Source organism: Cnephaeus nilssonii (assembly GCF_951640355.1).
Source record: "Cnephaeus nilssonii genome assembly, chromosome: 3".
Lineage (NCBI taxonomy): Eukaryota > Metazoa > Chordata > Mammalia > Chiroptera > Vespertilionidae > Cnephaeus > Cnephaeus nilssonii.
This window is the reverse complement of record NC_137074.1, coordinates 67,585,375-67,600,679: the sequence shown is the minus strand read 5'-3', so window position 1 is coordinate 67,600,679 and position 15,305 is coordinate 67,585,375.

Below are 15,305 nucleotides of genomic sequence, written 5' to 3'. Positions count from 1 at the left end.
TGCACCTTCACAATAAAGCAAGTATTTCAACCAAGTGAGTTGTAACCTTTTGCCAGTGGAGAGTTTTGCCTTCAGTTTGTAAAAACCACAACATCTGTGAAGCACAATAAAGCAAAGTGCAGTAAAATGGGGAATGCCTGTACATGGAGCTTGTTTATTTAAAACATTTAGAAAAAATGTTTCAACTGCAATTGACATTCAATATTGTATTAGTTTCAATTATACAGCAAACTGATTAGACATTTATATAATTAATGTAGTGACCCCTCCCTACCCTAAGTCTAGTACCCACTTGGTACCATACATAACGGTTACAATATTATTGACTATATTCCCTATGCTGTACTTTACACCATCATGACTATTTTATAACTGCCAATTTGTACTTCTTAATCCCTTCACTTTTTTCTCTCAGTCCCCCAAATCCCCTCCCATCTGGCAACACTCAGTTTGTTCTCTATCTATAAATTTGCTTCTGGTTTGATGGTTCCTTTTGGTTCCTTTATTTCGTTTTTTAGATTCAACATATAAGTGAAATCATGTGGTATTTGTCTTTCTATCTGACTTAATTCACTTAGCACAATACCCTCTAGGTCCATCTGTGTTTATGCAACTGGTAAGATTTATTTTTCTTTTTTTAATTACTGCAGCAAAAGCACTTTATTTATTATTTCTCTTTTTGACAATGAAAAATACTGAGGCCCTTTGAGGTTTGACTACTTTACTCAGAACCACACATTAAGAAAGGGGTAGAGTCAAAACAAGCCCTGGTCTTCCAATGCCTGTTCTGTTTCACCATCCTGTGTGCCAGCTCATCCTGCCATCTCCATGATGCACACTCACCCAGTTACTGTGCCAGTGCATGAGCCAAAACATATGAGATGAGGGCAGATTCTTCTAGCTCTGTTCACTGTATCCTCATAGAGGATTGTTATCAGGCTGTATGGGGTTGTCTTCTCTAGAAAAGGGTATAGTGAATGGAGATGCTTCTTCCTCATTTGTTTATTCTGATGTCATTAGAGTCTATGGAAAAACAAACAAACATGCTTACAGGATGTTCTCAAAATATCCCTAGTGAATCTCTCCTCTTTTCCAATAAGGAAACAAAGCAAGACCTCTAAATTCTTTCCTACCTTCTCGTCATCAATTATGATTGTCTTAGGACTAGTAGCAGGTTGGCTGGGGTTGAAAGTTTAATAACAAGAATCATAATCTTCTGCCACAGACAGTTCATAAGATCAGGATGAGCTGATACCTTAACACTCTACAAATGGATCACTCAGTCAAGACAATCACTTCAGTGTTTAATTGGGCTGCTGGTGGCTCATTAAAAGCACTGGGCCCATTGTGTGTATCACCACAAGCCTTATTAGAAGGATTAGACAGATTGTCATACAAAATCAATTGTTTTTCTACATATTGGCAAAATAAATTAGAAATTTCAATTTAAAAATATTTACAATAGCACAAAAAATTGAAATATTAAGTATAAATCTAATAAAATATGTTCAAGACCTCTACACTGAAAACTATAATATATTGCTGAGAGAAATGAAAAATATCTTTTTAAAAATGAGACATATATTATGTTCATGCATCATAAAACTTAATATTTTTATAATACCAATATGCCACAAATTGGCCTATATATTGAACACAAACCTCATCCAAAATTCCAACAGCATTTTTGAAGAAATTGACAAGCTAATTCTAAAATTCATATGGAAATGCAAAGGGCAGAGAATAATTAAAGCAACTTTGAAAGAACTTTCTGGTTTTAAGACATCTTCAAAATGCAGTAACCAAAACAGTGTTGAATTGGCATGAAAACAAGCAAATCTATATATGTAAAACCCTAATATGCAAATAGACCGAACAGCAGAACAACTGAACAACCAAATAACCGGTTGCTATGATGTGCACTGACCACCAGGGGGCGCACGCCGAACATGTCTGGAGTTGGCAGCAGGCTGCACAACACGGAACATGGTGGGCACCGGCCGTGGCAGGATGGTGGAGCAGGTGAGCAGGGGTGTCAAACCAAGGTGGGGCACCGGTTGCTGTCATTGGGGCAAGCCTCTGGTGGTTACTGAAAATTCTTTGTTCCTGTGTGCCATGGTCCCACCCGGCTCTAGCACCTGTTGCCCGCGCTGTCAGTGGGTGTGAGCAGTGACTGCTGGCCCCGATCACTCCTCAGGGCTTCTCCACCTCCCCGTGTTCCTGAGGAGTGATCGGGGCTGGCAGCCACCTCTCGCACCTGCTGATGGCACCAGTCCCACTAGCACTTGCAGCCGGCACTGGCCCCGCTCACACCTGCAGCAAGCACTGGAGCTGCTGCTTGCACCCGCTGCCGGAGCCAGCCCCAATCTCTCTGTGCCCTCAATGGGTGCGAGCAGGATCAGCGCTGTCAGCGCATGAGAGTGGGGCTGCCTGCAGACAGGGGACCTTGGGCCACAGCAGGAGGGGCCAGGTCGGGGCAGGGAAGATGGGCCAAGACCTGCCCCTGAGCCCACCACAGCCTTGCAGCCCAGAGTTTCTTTCAGGGTGCACAAATTCATGCACTGAGCCCCTAGTAGAATAATAAAATAGAAGAGAATCCAGAAATAGACACACATACACTACATAGAAAATTGACTTTTGAGAAAGGGCAAGATCATCTCAGTGGAGAAAAAAAAATAACCTTTCAACAAATGGTGCTTGGACAATTGGATATGCTTATGCTAAAACAAAAACAAGCAAAGCAAAAAAAAAAAAAGAAAAAGAAAAACCTTTATTCCTATACATAAAAAAACAAACCTCAAAATTGGTCATAACCTACATGTTAAGCCTAAAACTATAACACTTCCAGAAAAAAGCATAAGAGAAAATCTTTATGAACTTGGATTAAGCTACAATTTCTTAGAAATAACATCAAAAGTATCATCTACAAAAGAAAAGAATATATAAATTAGACTTTTTTAAAAAACACACACACACACAAAGAAAAACACACGTCTGTTTGGAAAGGCATAAAAACATAAGCCATATTATGTTTTCACCGCAGTCTGGAAAAAAATATTTATGAATCATATATCGACTAAAGGACTTGTGTCCAGAATACATTTTAAAAAGCTCCAAGTTCAATAGCAAGAATACAGCTCAACATAAAAATAAACCAGGCCTTGCAGATGCCACCACCCCAGAGCCATTGGCATCCAGCCATGGTCAACCCCACCGTGTTCTTCAATGTGGCCATCAATGGTGAGCCCTTGGGTCATGTCTCCTTCAAGCTTTTGCAGACAAAATTCCAAAGACATCAGAAAACTTTTGTGCTCTGAGCAGTTGGGAAAAAAGATTTGTATAAAGGTTCCTACTTTCACAGAATTATTCCTGGATTTATGTGCTAGGGTGGTGACTTTGCATGCCATGATGGCATGGAGTGGGGAGGCAAGTCCATCTACGAGGAGAAATTGGATGATGATATTTCATTTCAAAGCATATGGGTCCTGGCACCTTTTCCATGGCAAATGCTGGATCCAACAGAATGGTTCCCAATTTTTCATCTGTACTGTCTAGACTGACTGGTTGGATGGCAAGCCTATGGTCTTGGGCCAAGAAGGGGATCTTTAGACTCAACAAGCAGAAGTTATCTTAAGACAGTACTAAGAAACAAGGTGTATTATAAACTGGGCCTTCAATGGCAAAATGTGTGAAGGGTGGGGGCATGTTAGGTGCAGGAGACAGAATGGACAATCACAGTTTTAAAATAAGAGTAGTGAAAAATATCTTTTTTTCCAAATATTCATATCATTGCTTTCCCAACTTTTAAGATCTTTGCTAAAATTTCATCTTGTCAGACAGGAATCCTAATTCCATATTTCATGATAACCCTTAATCCTCTTTATCACCTTATTCAACTTTCTTCTTCTGAGCATTGTAAATATCTGATATTACATGATGAAGTAAGAGAGTATTTATTTTTTTACTGTCTTGCCCACAATAAAATAATATCCATGAGTACAAAGATATTATTGAAATGTCTCATTCACACTATGTCCTAAAACATATCTTATTCATACAGAACCTAATACAGTGTCTGACACACTGTACAGACTCATGAATATTTGCTGAATGAATGGAATAACAATAAACCATTAGATTTCTGTATTTTTTCTTGTTACACCTGTATTGTGAGTGCCTTAGTAGGCAATCAATAAACTAGAACTTGTCCTGTTATTTTTCACCCCAAATTCAGAACATCTTATGGATCACAAACACCTTCTAACATTGCTATTTTAGTTATTTTTTATGTACTCTTTATCCCAGGCAACTGAAAAAGTCCCTTACAACTCATTCTAGAAAGACTCCTCATTATAGGCTTCCTGAATATCCTTGTAAATAAAAAAGGAAATCAATGGAAAATAATTAAATTTTCATCTCTGGACCAACTGATTTTTTTCCCTATCATAAATGTAGCTCCTAAGGGGGAAAATATCCATTAGTATCTATGCAGTTCACTATCAAGAAAGTGCACACTAAACAAAATTCTTAGAATAAAATAAAAAGAGTCTTCATTGGTCTAGCCAGATATTTCTGGACACTGGCAAGGCTCTGTGCAGTTGGTATATAGACAGAAACACTGGTGCCTGCAAGGTGAGTTTGATGTATCACTGCACAAACAGTCATCCAGCACCCTCTCCTTGGCTTTCCTGGGTCCCATCCCTGGAGATTCCCTCCACTCTGGAGAAGCAGGGCAATTATCCCAGCCCCAAGACTTCCAGGAAGTGGAGAAATTATGTGGGTCCCTATAACAAAGTCTGGCAGTGACATCTTGGTCCCAGTTAATATTAACAAGGTCTATGGTTACCTCTGTAATCTTTAGAGGAAGGAAGTTCAGGAGCAAGTTCTCGTGCTAACTCAACCAAATTAGAACTAGAACAAGCTTATACCATTCCACAGTTACACCTCAAAATGCCCCTAACCTATAACTAACCATAGCTCACCATGCTCAATCATACTCCAATAATACAGGCACCAGAAATTTACAATTATTTAAGAGATTACAACAAAAAAAGAGCACTAATAAGAGTCAATTTTTACTGGAACGTACATCTCCCTGTGAAGAAATCACAGAATATAGGAGCTGGAAGGACTCTAATTAGTGATATCTTGGTGCCACTAACATAAAGAAGGGGAGTTTCAGGGGGTTAAACAACGTCCTACCCTCTAGGAGACAAAACTAGAATAAAACTGGATACCCTAACCCTTTTGTCAGTATTTTTTCTCCAACTATCAATAACAGTCTAGGTTTGTGGTGTTCAGACATTTTTTGGTTTGTTTGTTTGTTTTTTGCAGAAGAGCCACCTTTTCAAATAAATCCCAACTCAAATCTTGATGTTAGCAGCAGATAAAAGAAGAGGTAATCTGGTGGGAGAATTGGGGAGATATTTCCCTCAAAACAAAATAGCAGGAACCCAGCTTTGCTTTTCTACCCACAGTTGAAGATTAGACAGCACAACTAAGAAAAATTTGCTAAGTTGTTGACACCTGTCTTTGGTGCTCTCATCACCATTGTTCTACCACCACCTTCTCTCTTTGGTAACCTGGCCTATCCCTACTTCTAATGCATTTAGTCTCTCTGCACACTTGATCTCTTTATTTAAAGCTGAAATAAATCATTGATACATTGATTTAGACTATTTACACTAATACCTATTGAATCACAGTCCAATTTGCTTTGTAAGTCTTTTTTTGTTTGTTTGTTTCTCTCTCTCTCTTTAACTGTGAGATATAAGCTCTTCTCTGAATGAACATTTCAAATAATTGGGAACAGTTTGGAGTGATCATTTGGGTGACAGAGATCTGGACTACTCCATGAAGCAGAGTTCTCTAACTCAAATTATTTTAAGCATCCTGAGTGAGAATCAGGAGATACTATATAGTATTTTATTTTCAGCTCTCCATTCTTGGGTTGAAAAACTGACTCTACCAGTTACCTGTTATGTAACCTTCAGTAAATTACTTAAGTTTTCTTAGCATCAGTTTTCTAATCTGCACTTGATTTAAAGAATTCTGCATCAGAAATGTGTTAAAAAACATTAAAGGTGATGAAGAATATACTACATCTTACAACGTTTAGGGCAACAGACAAACATTGATTCCATGTTCTACTCTCTGCTTCCCTTTTGGAGAGGATGATTTTAGTAAAATGTGGCTCCTAATGTCCTATTCCCCATAGCTGGTAGAAGGGAAGTACCATTTACTGCAGCCTTTTGGAACTGGAACCTATTTTTCCAAACAAAACTCACCCTCCATCCCAGGACCCTTCTAGCCTTGGTTCCTACTCCTCCCTTGCCTTCCAGAGCACAGGGTGGTTCATTCATTCAATAAATGCAGGTTCTGGTCTTGGTTTCACACACATGCACACACACACACACACACACACACACACACACACACACTTGTATAAATAAATCACAGTTTTTTTCCTCAAAAAATTGTACACTCTTACCTTAACCACACCTACCAAAGGGTTTCACAAATACCTATGGGGTGGCAAGGTGGAGGGTTGTTGATTAGTAGGAGATCACAGTATAGCAGCAGAATTATATCAATAATCATAGATTTGTCTGAAAAAGGTGTGTGCATATCTTGTTTATGTCATTAATCTAATGAGCAGCATATAGATTATTCTGTAGAGTGGACATCAATTCTCATCTTTCTGGGTCTTTTTGTCAACCCAAACTAAAATAACTTTCCAGGAACTGAGTAGAGAAACAGAAGTAGACGGATGCCAGTGACAAATGTGGGATTTTGGTGTCCAGAGTTAACACATAAATCTACAAGTCTTCCTGTCTCTGTTATATAACATCATTTGACAAAGGGGTGTCTGTCAGTTTTCTACAAACACCTTCTCTCCCTTCCCCTGCCCTGATTTTGTTCCATAGGGAATATTTTTCTAGGTTCTTCTGCTCCCTCAGCTTCTTGGTAGACTTGGCCAATTGAAAGTCAGCGGCCGAGAATTGAAGGACAGGACAAGCAGGTAAGCTGAGATATTTCTCTTCCTTCTCCATTTTCTGTGGTGCCTTTGGCAGTGACTATGTTTACTCTGTGACTGCAGCTCCTGTAGTCTAGTTGCTGTGGAACTATAGTCTACCCCCTCCTTATTGCTCCAGACAGGTGACAGGTGTTTCCTGCTGATACTAATCTCTTGGTTGCCTCACCATCTGCTCTTTGGCTTCCCCAAGAATCTATCACCTGTGTAACTAATCCCTGATGTTAAATTTCTTCAGTTTTAAATGTTTGCCATGATTTCTGCGTTCCTGTTTAGATTATGTATATACAAGGCTTGCCCTAATATACGTATGCAATACATTCACATATGTTATATGTATGCCTGTGAGCACATAAGAGACAAAATTTAACTTATATACTACATCCAACATTAACTGGCATGCAGTTGGTGATTAATGTGCATTGTTTATAAATTAACTGTTTATGGTATCAGAGGAAATAATACAAAAGTAACTCAAAAGTGGGGAATTTGTAGTAACTACAATCATTTCTTGATTTAAAAACCATGTATGTTTCTTGATTTTTTGACAGTAACATGCATTATACATGTCAGGGGACATGTTACCATAGTTAGAAGAAAATAAAATCACATAAAAAAGTTCATTGGGAACTATTTCTAATGCAGCAATGAGGAGAAATCTCAATATTTTGATTTGTTGATAGGACTGACAATAATGAACACTGGTTTTGTTCAGATAAGGGGAAAAGATTCAGGATTTCCCAAAGGGTTACCAAATATGCTTTGTTGGCTTCATCCATAATCTTTATCTGCATGTGTCTCTTTCTGAAGAAATTTATACTTCTTCCTCGTAAAACCTTTATAAAAGAGTGGAGTGCATTTTATTGCTTTCCCTTCAGCAGATTTAATTTTATTTTGTAATTAACAATAACTAGTTTGGGAATTATATTGTGGTGTCTCTTGGTTTTGAATTTTCATTGAGTCTTTCATGAAAAATTACAAACTCCTCCGAGTAACTGATGTAATTTGTTGCCATGGATAATTTCCTCTAAATAAACTCAGGGTAGTTAAGTGGATATAAACAGATGGAAATAAATTGGTGAAAGTTGACTATTGTGCCTCTTGGCTCCTGTTTATTTGTCTCCAGCAGTGTATCTTTTTGTCTTGTCATTCCTGGCATTTTATGCACTTGAACATCAACAGTGTCAGCTGAATTCCTCCTCAAAGCCTGCACAAAATTGAGCTCAAGGGTAAAACCCTCTGCCAACCTGACCAGACCACAGTACAGAACAATGGCCTAAGCCCAGTTCTCGAAGCCCTATAGAAAGGAAGGTCACATATATTGGTACAGCTGCCTAACCATGCCCATGCTTACCTAACCTCCAGCTAGAATTGCAAGCAGGTTCTGCTATTTTACCCACAGGGAAAATACAGCCAGGGGATAAGAAATGATTTAGCATAGTGTTGAATCATTTATCAAACAAATTCCACAATTAGTTATTAAGTACCAACCATAGACTAGCCACTGTTCTGGACACTGGGGTCATCAGAGGCCACAGCACAGTCTCTGTCTTACTGGAGCTCACAATGCAGTAGGGGAGAGAAACAAGTCCTCTGGAAACTTAAGTGTAGCATTGATTAGCATGAGCTCGGAGTGATATGGGAGCTCAGATTTGTTTGTTAATGAAATGAAAAGTGATGTTTAGAATAATTTTAAAATATTAGCAAATTCTTTGAAAAAAATAATGTCATGTTTAGGAAGTGCACATTTATATTGATGTTGGCATTGTAAACATCTGTCAGGTCTATCTTGAAAATATATGTGGAATCTGACTGCTTTCCAAAAACGTTCTGGCTTCACCATGGTCCAAGTCACCTCCTAACTGGTTTCCCTGCATTTATTCTTACCCCCAAAGATTCATCACAGTAATAATAGTAATTATGTTGAGAAGTCAATCCATATCATTTATCTGCTTAAAATACTCCAAGAGCAAGGAAAGTCAGAGCCCTTGCAGTGCTTCAAGGCCAAGATTCAGATTCTGTTACCTGTATGTCCTCCTCTCCCACTGTTTCATTCACACGGACTCTTTGCTGCTCGGAGGAACACAGCCATCTTGGGAATGCTCCTGATATCTAATGATGCACCCCTCACCTCTTCAAGCCTTTACTCAAATCTCACCTTTTCATCAGGTCTCTCAGACAATGACATCTTCCAACCTCCACATTCCTCTGCCCCTTTACTTTTCTCCAATATACCAAACACCTTCAAGTGTACAACATCATTTACTTTATTTAATTTATTTCTTGTATTCTGTCCCAGTGGATATAAGCTTCATAAGGGCAGGAATTTCTATTGGTGACTTTTATATTTTATTGCCAGGGATATAGTAGGAACTCAATGAATATTTATTCAGTGACAGCAAAGCTATTTATCTTAGCATTATTTAAAACAACAAAATATTGGAAAAAGCCTACAGGTTTTACAAAGGAATGGCTAAATGAATAATGATATTTTTCAATAGGACATTATATGCTTATTAAGTTATTAAGTATAATATCTGCATCATCTGCATAATGCTTACAATAAACTAATTTTTTAAGTAGAAAACAATCAGGAAAACTACATCAAGTTGTTTGTTAACATGAACCAAGAAAAAAAATAAAATGCTTTGTTAGTATGGTGGGGTTATGATACAATGGGGTTTTTTAAATAATACAGTCTAATGTCTTTATTACCATACATTTTTTTAATTAAATTGAGCCACATTTGAATACTAAAAGTAGAACCAGAGTTATATTTTGAGCTAGTTGGATTTGTCACTTGGTGGAATTATAAAGAAATTTAACTTTATTCTGATACTAGAGGCCTGGTGCACGAAATTCGTGCACGGAGGGGGGTTGTCCCTCAGCCCAGCCTGTACCCTCTCCAATCTGGGACCCCTCAAGGGATTTCCTCTCACAATCCAGGACGGCTGGCTCCCAACTGCTTGCCTGCCTGCCTTCCTGATTGCCCCTAACCGCTTCTGCCTGCCAGCCTGATCACCCCCAAACCACTCTGCTGCCAGCCTGTTTGCCCCCAACTTCCCTCCTCTGCCGGCTTGGTCAACCCTAACTGCCCTCTCTTGCAGGGTTGATCACCTCCAACTGCCCTCCCTTGCAGGCCTGGTCCTTCTCAACTGCCCTCCCTTGCAGGCTGGATGCCTCCCAACTGCCCTCTCCTGCTGGCCATCTTGTGGTGGCCATCTTGTGTCCACATGGGGGCAGGATCTTTGACCACATGGGGGCAGCTATATTGTGTGTTGCAGTGATGATCAATCTGCATAGTACTCTTTTATTAGATAAGATAGAGGCCTGGTACAGGGGTGGGGACCAGCTGGTTTGCCCTGAAGGGCATCCCGGATCAGGTGGGGGTTTCCTTGGGGTGTGGGGTGGCCTGAGCGAGGGGCCTGTGGTGGTTTGCAGGCCGGCCATGCCCCCTGGCAATGCAAGTGGAGGCCCTGGTATCTGGAATTTATTTTCCTTCTACAATTGAAACTTTGTAGCCTGGAGCGGAGCCAAGCCTGGGGCTCCCTCCGAGGCCGGCAGCCATTTGTTTTGGGGTTATAATTGAAACTTTGTTGCCTTAAGCGGGTGGGCCCGGCCAGGGTGTGCGGAAAGCTTTGCTTCCCCTGTTGCCGGAGGCAACCCTGGCCTGCTCTCTCAAGCTCCATTCTGCCGCCATTTGTTTGAATTTGTTTACCTTCTGTAATTGAAACTTTGTAGCTTGAGTGGAGGCTTAGGCTTGCAACGGCTGGCAGAAAGCTTGGCTTCCTCTGTTACCTAGGAAACCTTGCTCTCTGTGGCTGTAGCCATCTTGGTTTGGGTTAATTTGCATACTCTCTCTGATTGGATGGTGGGCGTGGCTTGTGGGTGTGTTGGAGGTGTGGTCAATTTGCATATTTGTCTATTATTAGATAGGATTCAAAATAAGCAGCTTCATTCTTTGAGAGTAGAAAATTTCATTGACTTATTCAAGATACATTGATGAAACAGAACTTCTTTGCCATGGATGCTGAGTTAAACTATTGTAAATTTTAATTTTACTCTGAAAATTATAAACATAGAGCTTCTCCATTGCTTCTCAAGTAGAAAAGTGTCATTATGTTGATAGTATATTCCTTGAATTTAAATTGGCTAAGAAAATTTCGGACTTTAAAATATCTTGATGTAAAACCATCCTATATAATAAAATGCTGATATGCAAATTGACCAAACAGCCAAACAACTAGAGGAACAACCAGTCGCTATGATGTGCACTGACCATCAGGGGGAAAAAGCTCAGTTGAACATCTGTCCCCCAAGAGGGAGGCAACCAGTGGCAGCAATTGGGAGGTGGGGCCACCTGACGATCAGTGCCAGGCCGCCAGCTAAGGAGGGTGCCAGTGGGGCCCCCTGATCACCCTGCCCACCAGTCTCTCCACTGATGGCCCTTACCACTAGCCAGGCCTAGGGACCCTACCCTATATATTGGGAATAGTTTCTTAGATTTAAAATTAAAATCTAGCAAGACTACTCTAACACTGAAAAAACAGGATTATGCAGTGATGACATGTGTGGACTCTGGCTTGTACATTTTGTGGATAGCCCTGATTCTGACACTTATAACTGTGTGACAAAGCCAATTACTTAACTTCTCTCTGCTTCAGTTTTTCCACCCATAAGATGGGGAAAATGGCACTACTGCCTCAGAAGGATCATGTTATGTACTACTTTTTATAATCAGGGCAAAAAAATGTAGCTGCCCATACAACAGCAAGATGCCTTTCACCTGTATGAAAAGTATGGTCACTGGTGCGTGCAGCGTCCCGGATTGCAAGAGGGATGTCCAACTGCTGGTTTAGGCCCAACATCCCCCGAGGGGTCCTGGATTGCGAGAGGATGCAGGATGGGCTGAGGGATTTCCCCCTCCCATGTACGAATTTCATGTACCGGGCCTCTAGTATATAATAAAGCCTGAATATCAACAGGAACCCAAAGGCTGTAGAAGAAACACTGCTCATCAGAATAAGGAACCCTCCAATGGAAAAGGTGATACATTTCTAGGAAAATTTATGTTTAATAGCTAGGTGAAGTTATTTTCTGGTTTTGCTGTAATTACCAATATGTCCTCAGCCTTCTCTAAAAGCCTGTGATGCACAACAGTCTTGTATTAATGGTGCTGTGCAGAGCTGGGTGCATCATCAAAGCAGTAGAGGGTGGAGAATAGAAAACAGCCACAGGAGCCTCGAGGCACGTTGGAGCTGGTGTTGTACATCGCTGCACACCTGAGGAAAGGGACCCTTTACAGGTGAAAAAGCAAGGGGATGCTGGACCCTGTTCCTTTGTGGGGGAAGGACAATCAGGTGAGGAATGCTTAGGTCATACACAGTTCCTTTCTGATCCTCAGGCTATATCTTGTTATGTTTTTTGAAAATTAGTGGAACTGCATATATGGCAGTTAAATTTTTACACACATGCAAAATAAGTAAAAAAATAAGTACATAATATGAATAAGTGAGTGAGAGAATGAATGAGAAGAAAGTAAAGGGAAGAAAAGAGAAGGGAACCAAGGGAAAGAAAAGGAAGAAATAACATCCCTAAATGTGAAATCAGGAAAAAAGAAAGAATAATAAATGACTGTAAAATATTAGAATGAAATTGTTAGGTAAAGGAGAATCAAGAAGAGGGGAAAAATTGAACTAAACTGGGTCTGTAAGAAGGAAAACACAAGGAGACAAAAGAACAGCCCATTCTAGGTTTTCTCGAAATTCTACAGGTGTCGCACCTGCAGAGGGAAGGATGTGTCTGGTCTGGGGAAGATTGGAGAGAGGCCAATGGGAAGAGAAATATATAACATTGGTTTTCAAAGTATCCAGTAGTATCTGATTGTTTTTATCATATTATATATTTGGAATCAATTATGCTGAAAAGAATACTAGACTAATCTCTCTCTCTCTCTCTCTCTCTCTCTCTCTCTCTCTCTCTCTCTCTCTATCTATCTCTATCTCTATCTATCTCTATCTATAAAGCCAGTGTCGTGACAACCAGGATGACCAAATAACCGGTCACCATGTGGGGCGGCGGGGGGGGGGGGGGGGGGGGGGCGGTGGCGGGGGGGCGGGACTGGGGACTGTTGAATGGAGGCAGGCTGTGAGCGGCAGTGAGCGTCCAGCAGCGAGTGGCGGGGAGAATCGTGGGGTGGCAGTGAGCTTCAAGGAGCAGTCGTGGGTGGCAGCAAGTTTCGTGGAGCAGTTGTGGAGTGGAGGGGCTTCATGGAGCAGTTGCGGGGCAAGGGAGCTTCGTGGAACAGTCGCGGGGTGGGGAAGCTTCGTGGAGCAGTCGCAGGGTGGGGAGCTTCGCAGAGTGTCTCCTAGCATCCCAGGGCGGGGAGCTTCAGGGAGCTTCACTGAGTGTCCTGAGGTGGCGGAGGGCAGCGTCACAGGGCATCTCTGGGCAGCAGCGAGCATCGCTGAGCAGGGCCTGGGACATGGCCCTGATCATAGGGTAGGCCTAGGGACGCCACTTGCGTACAATTTCGTGTGCTGGGCCCTAGTTATGTTTATATTTACCTTGCAATAAAACACTACTTTATTTTCTAAAAAGCACATTAAGTACTGAGGCAGATATCAATAAATTTATCAACGCTTCTATGAGGGGCATTGTTATTATTGCATTTAAAAGCTAATTATTCTTTAAAATGACCCATTTAAAGAATGTTACCTCTCTGCCGAAACCGGTTTGGCTCAGTGGATAGAGCGTCAGCCTGCAGACTGAAAGGTCCCAGATTCGATTCAGGTCAAGGGCATGTACCTTGGTTGCGGGCACATCCCAGTGGGGGGTGTGCAAGAGGCAGCTGATCGATGTTTCTCTCTCATCGATGTTTCTAGCTCTCTATCCTTCTCTCTTCCTCTCTGTAAAAAATCAATAAAATATATTAAAAAAAAGATCATTTCTCCCTGAAAATGGTCTTATTTATAAAAAAAAAAAAAAAGAAAAAAAAAAAAAGAATGGTCTTGTCCTGAGCCCTTTGGTTCAGTGGACAGAGCTATTCTGATCAAGGGCATGTACCTTGGTTTCAGGCTCCCTCCCTGTCCTTGGTCAGTATGCAGGAGGCAACCAATAGATGTTTCTCTCTCACATTGATGTTTCTCTCTCTCTGTTTTTCCCCCTCCCTTCCACTCTCTCTAAAAATCAGTAGAAAAATAGCCTCTAGTGAGGATTAACAACAATAAAAAAGTCTTGTCCTGAAAAAAATTCTGTAGATTGTTTGCACAACATGGTGAATGAACTTAACACTACTGAACTGTGCGCATTTAAAATGTTTAAGATGATAAATTCTATGTTATATATATTTTGCCACAATTTAAAAAAAATTAAAAAACAAAATACTTTATCTAGATCATAGAGCAAGATCATGATGTTCTGAGGAACAACAAGCACAGTAAGATTATAATAAAGTTGATATAAATTTAAATTGCAAAATCTAAACACCTATCCTAAAGCAATGTCCTTAGATTATTAAATACCTTAAAATTAGGTAATGTAGCCTTGACCAGGCATCTCAGTTGATGGGAGCATGGTCCTGTACACCAGAAGGTTGCAAGTTTGATTCCTGGTCAGGGCACATACCTTAGTTTTAAGTTCGATCTGCAGTCAGAGCGTGAATGGGAGAAAACCAATCAATGTTTCTCTCTCACATCCATCTTTCTTTCTCTCTCTCTCTCTCTCTCTCTCTCTCTCTCTCTCTCTCTCTCTCTCTCTTCCCCTCTCTCTAAAATCAATAAAAACATTCTCAGGTTAGGATTTAAAAAAAAAAATAGGCAGTGTGGGGAATTGTGAATGTGATAAGAGAGCTGCCTACATCAAATTCTGTAAAATAAAACACACCTGTATCTAGGATCCATTAACTTCTAGTACCTTGATCAATAAATATATACAAGTTTCCAAACCATAAAAGTATTGCTTTTTGCTATTTATCTCAGAAATCCAAATGTTGAAAATTATATGCATGTGTATTTGTATTCTGCTAAGTATCTTAGATCACTTCATTCCCTCATTGATAGCTTATCCATTTATCTCCTGCTTCTCTTATTCAGGGCCCCAGCAAGTGCATATAGCTCTTTCCTTCTTTTTGCCTTTATCGTTCCTAGTTGGATTTCCATTTAACTTTTCTGATGCTAAAGAAAATGTCACCATTCAAATACTTATGTTGGCAAAATGTCTCAGAAGCTTGCCTGTGGAGAAAAAATTATATGCTGAACTTCAGAGCAAATCA